Here is a 14,600-nt window from a genome sequence, read left to right as displayed (position 1 = left end):
TCGGCTAACTGCAGCACTGTAGTCAGCAGGAAAGTTTTACTGCCTGTTTTACAATCCTTTTCAATTCATTGCTAAGAAAAAGAAATGTTTTCCCTTTTGTCTCACTGTCTCCTCATCCCTTTAATTCACAAGCCAGACACTGTGCTTTTGCTGAACTGTCTGGTACTAAAACAGCTTTGCTGACTGCCATTCTGAAACAGAACAAAGTGAAACTCCAATGAATATTCAGAATATCCAGTGATGGTGTGTGCTCCTTAAAATAATTCCACATCCACCATCTATCGATCACCCCTGCCCACATAATACTCTCTACTGCAAACTCAGACCAATATTGCAGTGTCTAATCTCCTGGTACCAATTAAATAAATGAAAGCAACCCAGTGGTGCATGATAATGAGTAATATGTTCTCTAGATTATAAATACAGCATATACTGTACATACAAAAATAAAGTGCAATGATCTGTATTAAACTAATGCTGTAAAGCTCTACGGAAATATTACTAGACTGCATGTCAATTCAGAATTACAGGTTTAATATATGTATATGTATGTATGTATGTATATATATTGTTCCCCTCTACTCGACACTCATTAGACCCATTATAGAGTACAACGCCCCTTTTGGAATGTACCTCACAAGACATCTGCAGCAGCTGGAAAGGCCACAGAAGTATCTTACAAAGAGGATTACTGGCCTCAAACAAATGCCCTACACTGACCGCCTCAAAAAACTCCAGCTTTACTCTGTAGCAAATTGCCTACTCCGAGGTGATCTTTGCCTAACATATAAAGCTATGTCAAACCCAGAGCTGCTGGACATGCTACACCTAAAGAAATCCCAATCCCGCTGAGCTACACGCTCTAGGGACCTAAACCTTGTCACCACAATAAACAGGACATGCTGTAGGGATAGATTCCTCTCCCAAAGACTTCCCATACTCTGGAACATGCTACCTATCTATGTCAAGCAAAGTTCTTCATTAGCACTCTTCAAGAAAAATCTTGATGAGTGGATGGGAAATAGGAAATGCCCACCCCGGGGATCACTTCTGTGTCTCTGCTCGACAGTGGCACAGGAAAATAACTTTCTTGGGTGGCGTAAGCCGGGGAACCTTGTTGGCTAGGCTTATGTAGGCCCTTGGGCCGCTAGCCTAGTACCTACCTATAAACCTATATACATATATATATATATATATATATATATATATATATATATATATATGTGTGTGTGCAATTGTGCATCTATACAGTCTCAGCTTTTCTGCTGGTATAGCAATTACAGTTCTAGCTGCTACAGTAAAAACAGACATTAACACATAGAAATAGACCACTACAGAACTACACTGAGAAAGGACAGCAGCTCTTCTTACCTGAAATGAACACTCTTGTTGAGACTTTGCAGAGTACCCAGATAGAGGTCCATAGTAATGAGCAGGAGTATTTAAAGGCAGTGGCACATCCTGGCTGCAAGGAAATCAAAACAGGTGTAGATGTTAAAAGCAGCATTGAGAAAATACTGGTGTGCCTCTGTGACAAAGTCGTCAGAGGAGATAGTCCTTGATAGACAAGGGGGCAAAATGGAATGCACTGTTTCAACAGTAGTAAGTAATCTGAGGTATAGCGACAAACACATTAGCAAAAAGTATTTTATGTGCAAAGAAAACAAGGACAAAAACAGTTATGTTTGCAGTACATCCTCTATATTTTATATATCTCTGCCATACATAATGGCTCTACTCTAGTACAAGACATCTGACACCACTAAAAAAAATGACCATATTATCAGCACACATTCGAGACAAACCCATACCTACATCTTTATACCAGATTAATAACGTAGACATATTTCTGATACATCATATAAGATAGCAGTCAGGATACCATTTAAGCAGATAAGCTCTCAAAGCACACTTCCTGTGAGGTAACAGATGTTCAATACACATAACAGAATGTATTCTTATGTAATGATGAATATTTTAAAATAAGATAAAGAGCACATGCAAAACAATTATCTCATTTTAGTGTCTTCTTATATAGAACATCACACCACCCAAGCTGTATATGAAATTCATATAGTAAAATAACCGTTGTGTGAAGTGACATTTATTTTATTTACTTTTAGTTACATTAGTACTTTGAAAATTGTTGCAAATTATTGTGAACTAGTGAATTTGAGTGTACTGTATTGTATATGTTAATATTTTATAAACTCCAGCAAAAAAGAATATTTTGCTGCCACTGTACTATTTGCATAGTTATTTTGTGAAATCATGCTTATAGCTGGACTTGTGCATTAGAGGCCTAGTATTTTATTACACAGTTCCTAAAAGTACTAAAATGATAATATGTGTAAAAAGACAAATCACATGACAGAAACAAAATGTACAGAGCTTGATCTTACTATTGGCCATAAATACTGAGGCTTGGAAATACTCAAAATAAAGCATGGGGCCAGATTCCAAGACTTGCTCTCCAAGTCACTAACTCCAAGACTTGCACTCATACTAAGTGACTTATTCTGAGAGTAAGCCTTTTGGAAACCGGCCCCTGGTGTAAGCCTGGTTATAGACACTTACGCAGGGAACAAGTCTTTTGGAATCAGGACAGACTTCAATCATAGTAAGTCTCTTACACTGAGAACAAGTCTTTTGGAATCAATCTCTTGCTGACCAAATGCCTTACCATAACTGGAGTAATTTGCTATGTGTTATTCACATGTTTTGCTTTAAGCAGTGCTGTATAATCCTGTCTGGTCATTTAAGTGAAACCAGATTTATATGCAGAAATGTGTAATCCCATTTCTATAGTTGATAAGACAGGGCTTAAACACAGTACACTGAAAATATTGTGTAAATGTTTTTAGAAATTACTATATGGACATTTGTTTATATTCATAATGCAGAAGACAATCAATTTTTTTTTTATTTTGCAGCCAAATGCTCTTCTGATTCTAAGTAAATGCATTAATTTCTTCATATTTACCTGAGTATAGCATGGAGTGATTCATTGTGGGAGTGCAGTGTATATGTTTTTGACGGGATTGTTTGGTGAATTTTACCTCTGTAAGGTTAAATCTTTAATCGTTAAAATAACATTTATTAGGTAATGGACTATATGCTTTTTTCTGGTGTTTTATACCACACTTGATAGACTGGGAGATTTTTTTCTTCTTTTAGACCATCTTTTTTACATGAGCTACCAACTGTGATTCTGTGTTGTGTATATCGTCTAAGACTACACGTGTGTTCTCCTTTTTTGTGGAGGGGGATGGGGGTAGAAGTTACCAGTACAGTGCTTCCCTTTTGATGTTATACATGTTCAGTAAATTAATGGTACTTCTTGTTTGTGATGGGTGGGGCATGGTGAACTACAGTGGACTATCAGGGAGGGAGGGAGATCTATTCTGAGCTTGAACTTGGGTCTGGTTGTTTTTTATTGCAGTCTGTAAGGAAGTTAGGCTGTGACTTAAACTCATACATTTTGTTGATTAGTTTTATTTGTATACTTTCCTTGTGTTTTGTGTTATGTACTTTTTGGGGCAAACGTTTGTAGCACTTTTTTAATTTAGATATCATGTTGTCATGGTAGTACTTTATCATTTTTAACTTTAGGGGTTACTGCAGGTCTATATACTTAAAACAAAAGGTAGAAACCATGTTTAGAAAGGATTATTTTTATTACATGCACCCATTTCTGATGCATTTACTGTTTGGCATTTTTGCTAGTGGATTTGTCTCAAGGATAATTTTCATACTTCTGTTACCCAGTCACATTACTGTTTCTAGCCCATCTTTTAGATTTAAGCATTTTATAGCTTATCTTTGTCTGAGAGTATATGTACATCCATACACACACACACACACACACACACACACACACACACACACACACACTGTGTGTGTGAATGTGAGAGATCTGTATATAAAAATATGCATGGATTTGCATCCATGGAACAAATTAAAATAAAAAATAAATCTATACAGTTATGTGCTCAAACAATACAATTATGGGCTTAAAGTCTAAATTTAAAAAAGTGATAATTATTTGCATGATTTCTGCAAGTCCAAATTTTAACACTGACACAAATTTCCCTTCAAATACACAAGAACCCTGTCTTATGTAATCTCAAAATGGAATAGCTTTCATTCTTCAAACTATTATTTACAATACTCTATGAAGATAATTTGAAAGAGCTTTTGTTCAGAAAACTAGAGCTGACAGACATTATGCATACATGTTGTACAACTATATTCACAATCTGAGTCTGACATGCAGTCAATATATGTTCGTTAACAAATGTTACACTACAACAGAATCTGTGATCCACATAATGTCACAGACTTTACACAGATATTGATTTCCTTTTATTCTAGTAATTGTAGAAGTTTTATGTTTAAAGTCATAGTGGTTTGGAGTACTTTTCTGAGATCTGTGTTAACTGAAAAAAAGACTCACACTATGTAAGAAATCCTGACATTTTGATACGTGATATCCCATATAATCAGGTAACAGCAGTATCCTCAAAAAAATGAGAGCCTGTATTAAAAGTTCATTTTTACATCTGATTGTTATGTGATAGCTCTTTAAGCAGCAGGAACCTAGTTCTCTGCAATTAAAGATTATTTGATTTCCTCTTGAAGGTGAGTCCAGTGAAAGCCAACAGTTGTTACAGTTCAAAGCAAGTTGCATTTTGGGAGATGAAGCGATGATAGAAGTTTGATTCTGACCAACTGCTGAAATGTGACAGTCTACCATGAAAATGGAAGATGAAAGACCTTTCTTTATAACTCACCAAAGCTGCTAGCCATGCAACAGCTAAATGTGAAAGGCATCCTGGGATTTTTGTGCACTATTCAAGAAAATACAATAACTTTTCTTAACCTATTAAAGACTCAGTTGCTGAGGGGGATGGTAGAGGTTGGCACTGAGACCAGCTGGAAGTCCATCACAGAAACAAGCAGCAAATTAGGCATTCCTACATGCCAATTAGGAAATTTTTAGAGATTTGAATTGGAGGGTGAGGGAAAGAAGGAAATCTGGAGGTGGCTCTTCTGATTTAGTGTGCGATAAATCCACTGTAAACGTTGCCGGGATATGAAGCTTTGCGTGTCCCTCAGTCACCAAGCAACAATGGAATCGCAGCAAAGACTTTTGTTAACCTCAATAACAGCAAGTATAAAACAGTGAATATTCCCGACCCACCCCTCTTTCTTGGCATGTAGCTGTTCTATCAGCATTTTATTTTGTGTCACTCATTGGCTAGAAGGGCTTCACCACGGTGGATTGTGTGAAAGAACTATCCTACAGCATGAAGAAAAACAAAACCCTTGGTGGCTGTATACGGGTTCCCATGAAATAAATGGCTCACAAACAGATAAACAATCTTATGTAAATAGACCTTGAAAGACTTAACATTAGTTATATTACTACGTAAATCTTGCTAATAAAGCCATCTGTCCCTTTCACCCTATTTTTCTCTTTCACATAGTGATATCTCATGTTTAGACAGTATCCGTTATTAGTGACAGGAGATGCAATGAATATGTACTACTTCAGCAGCATTCATTCTGTGCAAGGTATGATTCATAAGTCAGCTAGGGTCACTTTTATACAGCATATTTATAACTCTTTAGAGCACTAACATTTCTATGAACATACAGCCTGTCTTCTCTCTTTATCACTCCCTAATCAAAGAAGGTACAGGTATTTGAAAACAGGCCAACAAAAAGCCACTTAAGGGAAATATCATCTCTTCCCAAGCCTTTTTTTTTTCTGTTTTTGATCTACACATATTTTTAAGGCTGATGCCTCACTGTATAGACCTGTTCACCTGTGAAGGCAAAAACTTTTGCAAAAACAACTACATAAATCCTCTTACATTACAGTTTTGAGCATTGTCAGATACCTGGAAATGACACAATGCATTATTGCACCATCAACAGATGGATGTCTGTTTTCTCATTTCTTCATAGCGGAAACAGTAGAAAAAATGCATTAGTTAAAACTTATTCTTCCTTGCTATGTTATCCACAAGGGTAAGTGAAAGACTGAATTTGGCCAATTTCTCCTGCATAATAGAAACATTCTACTTAATGGAAATATCACAACATCCCTGGGGAACGACAGAAAGAGCTGCAAGTGTACTGCTGTTGAGCTTTTACCAAACAGATGACATCATACCAAAGAACAAGTTTTCTTGTGCACATTTTGCCAGCCATGTTTCTTTGCATTAAAATGCTGTGTACAATCAAGTAGAAAGTCAGTTCTGTGTACAATTAAGTAGAAAGTCTCATTTCTAAATGAAGAGGCGAAACAGGGATTTTTAGTAAAAGATGCTAGACTTAACTCGTATTTAAGCCAGCTTACAGAAAAGTCTTTGCGATGTTTCATAAACAATACCACAGAAACAGGCTTTATGCATGTCATTAAGTAGACAAAATTTAGTTGGTTTGAAGAGGAATGCAACTTAGAGAAATCAATGTTTACTGAAGTAGCTATGAATCTTCATTAGAGTTGAGAGGAAGTACACGGCATTCAGTGATATCTTCCAATCTTCCAATACTCAACTTACAGACAGACTTTGCCTGCCTTGTTATGAGAAGATATTAGAAATGTGTACCTAGAGTCTCACCTAACCATTCAGTTTGCTATAAACAGATATGTGTCTACATATCTCAGCAATATATTGCAGTGTGAATGCATAATCTAAAAAATATTGGAACAATGGATAAAACCTAACACATTCTTAAAGACCAAATAGTACATTTTCTGCTACTCAGTACATAATTCTAAAAGTTCTTTCCTTGAATATGTTCACAATAATGAAATGTATTACTCACTTCTACCAATAAAATAAAAACAAATGTTCATCATATCTATCAAGTTTAATGCAACAGCATTTTTTGAAATGACATTACAATGAACTTAGGACCCAAGAAGAAACCCGGCCCTTCTCACACTGGGAGAAAAAAAGATCAGTAAAGAGGGAGGACCTTACAAGTAACAGGCAATCCATTACCTAAGCAAATTTTTTTTTTCAAAACAGGTTTATTGTTTTAACATATAAGAGAAATATCATAACAATTTTATACAAGTAATTAAAAATAGGTATTATTATAATATTCAACAAAACAACTAAAGTATTTACAAAGACATCCACTACAATCAGATCAATTAATTAAACTAAAATACCGTGCTATTGAAATTAGAATTTTTTTAACAAATTTTGTAAATTATCCCATACAATATAATATGATGTTTTTCTAGTTGTTCTCATTCTAATTGTGCTTATTTCCATATGGCACATTATATTCATAACATTTTTTAAATTCATTGAACGAAGGAGGTGTATCTAAAATCCAATTTCTAGTTATTATTTTCCTGGCCACTGCTAGGATAGACCATAACAAGGGAAGCTTAATCTTTTTAACACATTGAGGTACAGGTGTGTTGAATAATATAAGAGACTTAGAAATAATGAAATTATCTGTAAAAAGAGCCTGCAAAAATTCATTAATTGACTTCCAGTATTCTTTCAACTTCATACAGTCATAAAACATATGAGCCCAGTCAGCATTAATTTCTACATTACATCTCTTACATAGATTATCTTTATTATTTATTTTATTCATCATCAAAGGTGTATAAAAAGATCTATGTAAAAATTTCCATGTATAAAGTCTCCAGACAATGGAAGATGTAGTTCTATAAGCAGATTCCAATATATATTGTTTATCTTGTTGAGTTGGTGGGTCCCCATTAATAGAGGTGAAATAATTCCAGTATGAATCTACACTGTAAAAAGTTTCTTGTCTGATAATTTTATGTATATATGAAAGTTTACCTTTATCAGAAACTTTATGCTGTAAATTTAATATCAAGTAATCAATCAGTTTTGGAATAGATTCTTTAACTGTTATAGACATTAGATCTATTCTATCAATGAGATGTTGTCTAAAGATCTGAACCTCTAACCAGCAAGTTTCTCTTAGATCAAATTCTTGTTTTAAAAAATCTAGATTTTTAACTTTATCAGATATCAGCTGATACCAGTACTTTAGATCATTATCTATAGCTAAATGAGCTCCTTCAGAAGTAGATGACATAAGCATACCCTGAGTATACATTATAGGGAATACAATAAAATTCCATTCCCTATACTTAGGGTGCATGAATATAAAGTTACGATAACTAATAATAATATTTAATGGGTAACAAACCATATGTTTAGGTGTAATAGGTGAAGTACAAAATTCCTTTAGCAACCACAACATGGAGTTATTTACAATCATATTTTTATGTGTTAAGGAGATTTTCATGAAGTGCATACTAATTAGCTCCCAATAATCTTTCCATTTTGCGATATATGACTGATCTATTAATAAAGTAATAACTTTTATAATAGAAGAGATAATATATAAATTAAAGTCTGGAAAAGAAATACCCCCTTGAGACCAGCTATGTTTCTTTAATGCAATCCTAGGTCTATTAGGTGCCCATAAGAAATTTAACATTAGTGTATTCAGTTTCTTGATAATTATTTTTGTAGGTGAAAGTATTATTGATTGTATTAAGTATAAAATCTTGGGGAATATTATCATTTTAATAATTGTAAGTCTCTCCTCCATAGTAAAAAACATATTATTCCAGGTATTAAAAAGATTTTGTATATTAAGAAAACAGGTATTATAGTTATTATATATAATAGATTTAATATCTTTAGATAGTATTATACCTAAATAAGTTATCTGACCTGAATTGGGTACATATTTAGTAAAATCACAAATGAGAATATTTTTTCGTGTATATATAGGTAGTATTTTAGTTTTTTCTTCATTGAATATTAAACCAGAAATACTTTTAAAATTCATCATTTTATCAAATAAAGACTGCATAGAAGAATTAGATCCTGCTGATGTAATTAGAACATCATCTGCAAAAAGTAGAATTTTTGATGTTGTATTTTCGTCTATTTCAAAACCCTCTATGTCAGTACTGTTTCTAATCAAATTAGCCCAAGGCTCCATTACTAAAGTGAATAATAGTGGAGAAAGTGGACATCCTTGCTTTGTACCTTTAAGAATGGGTATTTTTTGTGAAACATATGTTCCTACCTTAATATAAGCCAGCGTTCCTTTGTATAAATGCTCAATTAAATTTACAAATGCATCAGAGAAGTTTGTGCATTTCAGTAAGGTAAACAGATAGTCCCAACTTAATGAATCAAATGCTGAACCTATATCAAGACTAATAAGTGTTAAATCTTTCTTTTTCTTATTTGCAAAATCAATTAATGTTAAAGTTCTTCTTATATTATCAAAAGTATTTCTATTTACAATGAAGCCCATCTGATCTATATCTATAATGCCGGGGATGATTGTCTTCAATCTATCGGCAAAAATACTCATAAACATTTTATAATCAACATTAAGTAATGAGATGGGTCGATATGAAGAACATCTAGTTGGATCTTTATTAGGTTTTAAAATTGGTGAAATAAATGTATATTGCCAAGATGGGAGGGTTATTAACTCAGTTTGGGCCAAAATAAAAACCTTATGTATTAATGAATATGTAGTTTTAGAAAGGATTTTATATATCTCTGGTATAATACCATCATTACCCGGTGCTTTGTTTGATTTAAGCTTATTTATTTGTGTAATAACTTCTGTATATGAAATACTCTTGTCCAATAGTTTAATCTGTTGTTTATTAAGCTTTTATTCATGTTTGTGGTTATAAACTCCTTTATTTTATCTTTAGGTTCCATGTTAATGTTGTTATGGTTAATCTTGTGAAAGTGATTTCTAAATTCATCCAGTATTTCTGGTATACTAGAAACATTCTTCTTTTTCCTTAGAGAAAAGATTTCTTTGATATGGTTTTGTTTATTCAATCTTTTGTTTTATTTTTAAGTCTATGTAAGTATTTGGGGCTTATTGAATAAGACAAAAACTTGTATTTCTCTAAAGTTATTTTAACTTTATGAGTTAAAATTTCTTTGTATTTCTCATTTAGTTTGTTTATTTCTTCAATAACTTTCTTGTCTATAATATTTTCTTTATTATTATGCTTATAAGAGTCTAATTTACTTTGAATATCTAACAATTCCTTATCCCAAGATTTCCTTTTATTATTATACCATCTGATACTTTGTCCATATAGATATGATTTAAGGCATCCCAAACATAGACAATGGAGACTTCAGGAGTATTACTTATGTCTAGAAAATGTTGTACTTCTGAAAGTATATATTCTTTATAGTCTTTTAGCTGAGTTAAGTATGCTGGTATCCTTTTGATCTGAACATTATGAGTATTTTTTATCATGAATTCAAAAACAATTGAGTTATGATCAGATATAGGACATGAAATGATTTTGGAATTAATTAAATCTGTTACCATCTGGTTAGAAATAAAGACCCTATCTATTTTTGAATAAGTTTTGTATCTGTTAGAAAAAAAGGTGTATGGTAATGATTTTGAATCTATCTGATTATTAATATCATTCAAATGATAAGAATTAGCAAAATCATTTAAATGTTTTGCATTAGATGTAATTCTTCTTTTCCTTATAGTGGTAGTATCACTTTCATGTTGTATACAATTAAAGTCACCAGCTAAAATAATATCCTCTATAGAGAATGATATGATCTTATCAATATGATGTTTCACTGTATTAATACCAATTCCAGGTATCCAATATATATTAATTAAAGTGTAAGTCTTCCCATTAATTTGTATTGTAACCATACAAAACATTCCTTTGTCATCCTGAAAAGACTTAATGGTTTTAGGAATGGGCATACTTTTATTCCATAAAATAGCCACTCCTCTTTTTTTCTGAGTGTGCTCTGAACTAACCAATACTGTATACTTATTAGTGGCTAGTTTATCAATATCTTTTCCAAGAGATGGGTTTCTTGCAGGAAGACTAGATTGGCCTTGTGTAAATTAATGTATCTTATTAGGCTTGCCCTTTTACAGAGATTATTCAATCCATTAATGTTTAAAGAAATTCCTTTTAAAGAAGTCATTTGGCATTTTTAAAACTCAAGAATCTTATGATCGAAATAACAAATAACAAGATAAATAATGTTACATCTCCTCTTTTAGGTGTACCTTTAAATATAGCTGTATTTATTAAATCTCTTATGGGATTTTGTATAGGATTCAATTTTGTTTGTAGTGACAATGAGTATACAAAATATATTGTGGATGTCAAAACTATATACATATAACAATGAACAAGTGAAAATAATGTAAGGATTAAACCTTGCATCCAGCCTGGAGTTGAAAACTCCAACTTAGAGTAGTATTTACTACTCAAGTTAACCCCCTACCCTAAGCAGCAGTACCTCAGCTACCACCTTATCAATTTAATACTAGTTATATTTAATTGAGGTTAACAGTTTTCAATTCAATTATCTATCAAGACAAAACTACACATTTGGTAAAACAGCATCATATAAACTAAAATAAACTTTTTTTTTTTTTTTAAACTGTTCATACTACTATATAGATCTATGTAATATATAACACTTGTATTCAAATAGCATTCAAATAATCTTGATGTTAGAAATCAAGAGGAGAGAAAATTAGGTTCTAACATTCATTTAAATCAAAAACTTTGGCTAATATGATTCAGACATTACATATATTAAGATGCATCTATTTTCTGTCATGTGAATACTATTAACCTAAGCAAATTTGAGTACTTATACCCATCATAAACAGACTGAAAAATACTGGTCTTATGACAAACTCCTCATCCTACATAATTATTCTATTCCAACCTTTGCTCCATGCACTATAAATTTGTTTGACTATATTCCAGCCTTCTGTTTTGAGAATAGCTCCCACAAAGCAATCTGAAACTGCTGAACAAACGTTATATAAGATCCTCTTTCAAACCCAATGCACTATATACTACCTTCCTTAAATGGCAGCCCAGTACTTAGCAAAATCATTCTTCCATATTTATAACCTCTCTGTCTAAAGGAATGTTAACCGATTGATTCAAATATGCTAAACTTAATACTGCTACCCAAATTTTATAGCCCCTCTGAACTTCATAAACACATGCCAGTCTCAAACCTCTACCTTCTAATACTAATCTGAAACTCCTACCTTCTAATAAAAATCAAACAATCAAAAACTAATATGCCAGCAGTCTGACAGTAATTACTTTCACATTAAGAAATATGGTTTACTTATAGGTAACCAGCATGGCTTTTGGGCTGGCTTTTGTTCCATAATACAACATCAAAGAGTGTGACAAACACCTAACCCAACATATACCCCATTTCTGGAATAGGCTGCCCTTAGCTCCCCTTAGCTAGCAGCATTTAAAAGTTTAGTCTGGATGACTGAATGGGAGATCATAAATTTTTACTGGAGAAAAAGTCTACTTAATAATGAACATTATTAGCCTCCCACAGTACTGGGAGATGTGGCCCAGATTTGAGGGTCTCCTTGGGATGGAACCTTAATAAAAATACCATCAACCTACAAATCTATAATAATGTACAATGCTGTTACTAATTCCACATATTTTAGCATGAGCAATGGCCTCTTCACAGGTGATCTTTACTTTGATATGACTATTAACCACAAGAGCCCCAGTGTACTACACTGGTTCTCTAACTACCTACATAACCAAACCTTCCTGGTAAGCAGAGGCTCAAATATATCAAGTACATGAACTCATACATCCCATGTCCCAGCAGGGTTCGGGTCTTAGTCCTGTTCTCGTTTCCCTTCTTAAATGATTTAACCAAACATCTCCAGTTCTCCCATCAGTGTGACAAGATACACATTGACTTGCTCACTCTAAACTCAGACAAACATGTCATTCCATAGAAAACACAGTTACAAGACAATTTTAGTCCACTACATTTCCAAAAATTAGGTATCTATCCCTCCCAAAAAAACTGCCTGCACGAGTATTGGTAGTAATAAACCCTTCAGCTGCCTTACCAAATCACTATAGCTGATCTACCAGGCAATACTGTTTCACAAGCATCACATCATAAACACCTTGGTTGAAACCTAGAGCCAGCATTATCATGTCATCACCATACTGAACTTAGAGCCAATAAATATATCACACCACTGAAACTTTGCTATAAAAGAACAAATCTGTTATTGACAGACTCAAGGATGGCTATTGCAAAAAAACATATTCGTTCTCAGGCTAGAGTATGCGTATTATTATTCAGCATCACTACTATAAATCACTGCCACTCGTATGTTTGTTTGTGTCTTTCGGCTTTTCCCGGTTAGGGGTCACCACAGGGGAACTCCGGTCCGCTAATGATTGGTAGTTGATTTTTACGTGCCGAGTTACCAGCCCTGACGCACAACCTTCACCGAAGGTACACCCATTCACCCATGTCTCCACGCAGAACACGCTCTGCTTTATAACTCTTTCAGATCCCAGAATCCATCACTGTTATCTTCTTGTAAAAGCTAATTAGCTTCCTGTAACAGCACAAGCCACCTTCTTCTTGTCAGACTTTCTATTCACAGTAGACAGTCAACATAAATGACCACGCTTCCACAGTAAATCACAACCTCTACATACTCTGCTAGAGACAGTAATCAAGAAGTAATTTCACTTAAAACCCTCCGTTTCAAATTAGCAACTGTAGAAACAACATTTGTTAATACTGCACCTCCCTGCTGAAATAATCTGCCAGTGGGCATGAGAAAACAACTTCTCCTAAGCTTTAAAATATTGAAAGGCACACCTGAAAATAAGTGGAAATATTTCAGAGATTCTGGAGGACAAATATGGAAGTCAAGATTTGGATTTAGTATACTGTGACCACACATACCTAGATATTCCAGTGTCATTTATTGTCGAACATTTGCATTAGTATAACATTACCAGGTACTGTCATTGCATTATGCACTGTAATATTATGTCTTTTAATAGTACTCTGTAATGCTTAGGAAATTTTCTGTTGTTTTCTGAGCCCAAGTCAGGGCTTAAATATGCTCTTGGGCCAGCCCACTTACCTGTTTAATAAATTAATGTTTCTCAGAAACATTGTTAATACAGAGGAGAACTGAGCTCTTAAAAACAAGATGAGATGAGAAATCTAACATTTTACAACAGATACACTGTAAACTGTTGTGTCATATTGCCAAGGGCGGCCTTGTGTTATGAACCCCCCCCACACACACACACACACACACACACACAAAAACAGCCTTTGGGGCATAATTCCCAGTCTGTAGTGAATCATTCTCGTACTGTATTACTTTAATGCAAACAGTATTAAATGGTCCACTTCCTTTGTGTTTTAATGAGGCAGGCTGCATATAACTACAATTCTGTAATCAGCTAACTATATATTTTATGAAGCAAGTTACCTGAATCATTACAAAATAAATACAAACTTTAAATGCTACACTTACAAATGACACAAACATTCAACATATATATTTGGTTTATCATGAAGGGTAGTCACACTTAATAGCAATCTATTGTCTTTCACACTACATATAAAGCATTCCTACCCTTTGTCATTCAAAAGATAAACACTGTATACTTCATTAAAATATCTGAATGTGTTATATCATCTTGCACTTTT

General features: G+C 33.6%; 1 long non-coding RNA gene across 2 annotated transcripts in view; it reads right to left on the bottom strand.

Moving 5' to 3' along the window:
• LOC122813037 overlaps positions 1-14,600 on the bottom strand; it is a 532,484-nt gene that overhangs the window by 228,236 nt on the left and 289,648 nt on the right. Inside the window, exon 2 of one of the 2 annotated variants that reach the window (XR_006366626.1) lies at positions 1,372-1,465. The exons of the other annotated variant lie outside the window; for it this stretch is intronic. This is a non-coding gene — a long non-coding RNA (uncharacterized LOC122813037). The remainder of the gene's footprint in view (positions 1-1,371; positions 1,466-14,600) is intronic. 2 annotated transcript variants of the gene reach the window in all.

This window comes from Protopterus annectens, chromosome 10.part0 (genome assembly GCF_019279795.1).
Source record: "Protopterus annectens isolate FY-2018-M chromosome 10.part0, PAN1.0, whole genome shotgun sequence".
NCBI lineage: Eukaryota > Metazoa > Chordata > Ceratodontiformes > Protopteridae > Protopterus > Protopterus annectens.
Note: the sequence above shows the minus strand (reverse complement) of the source record. Positions and strands in the feature narration are given on the sequence as shown.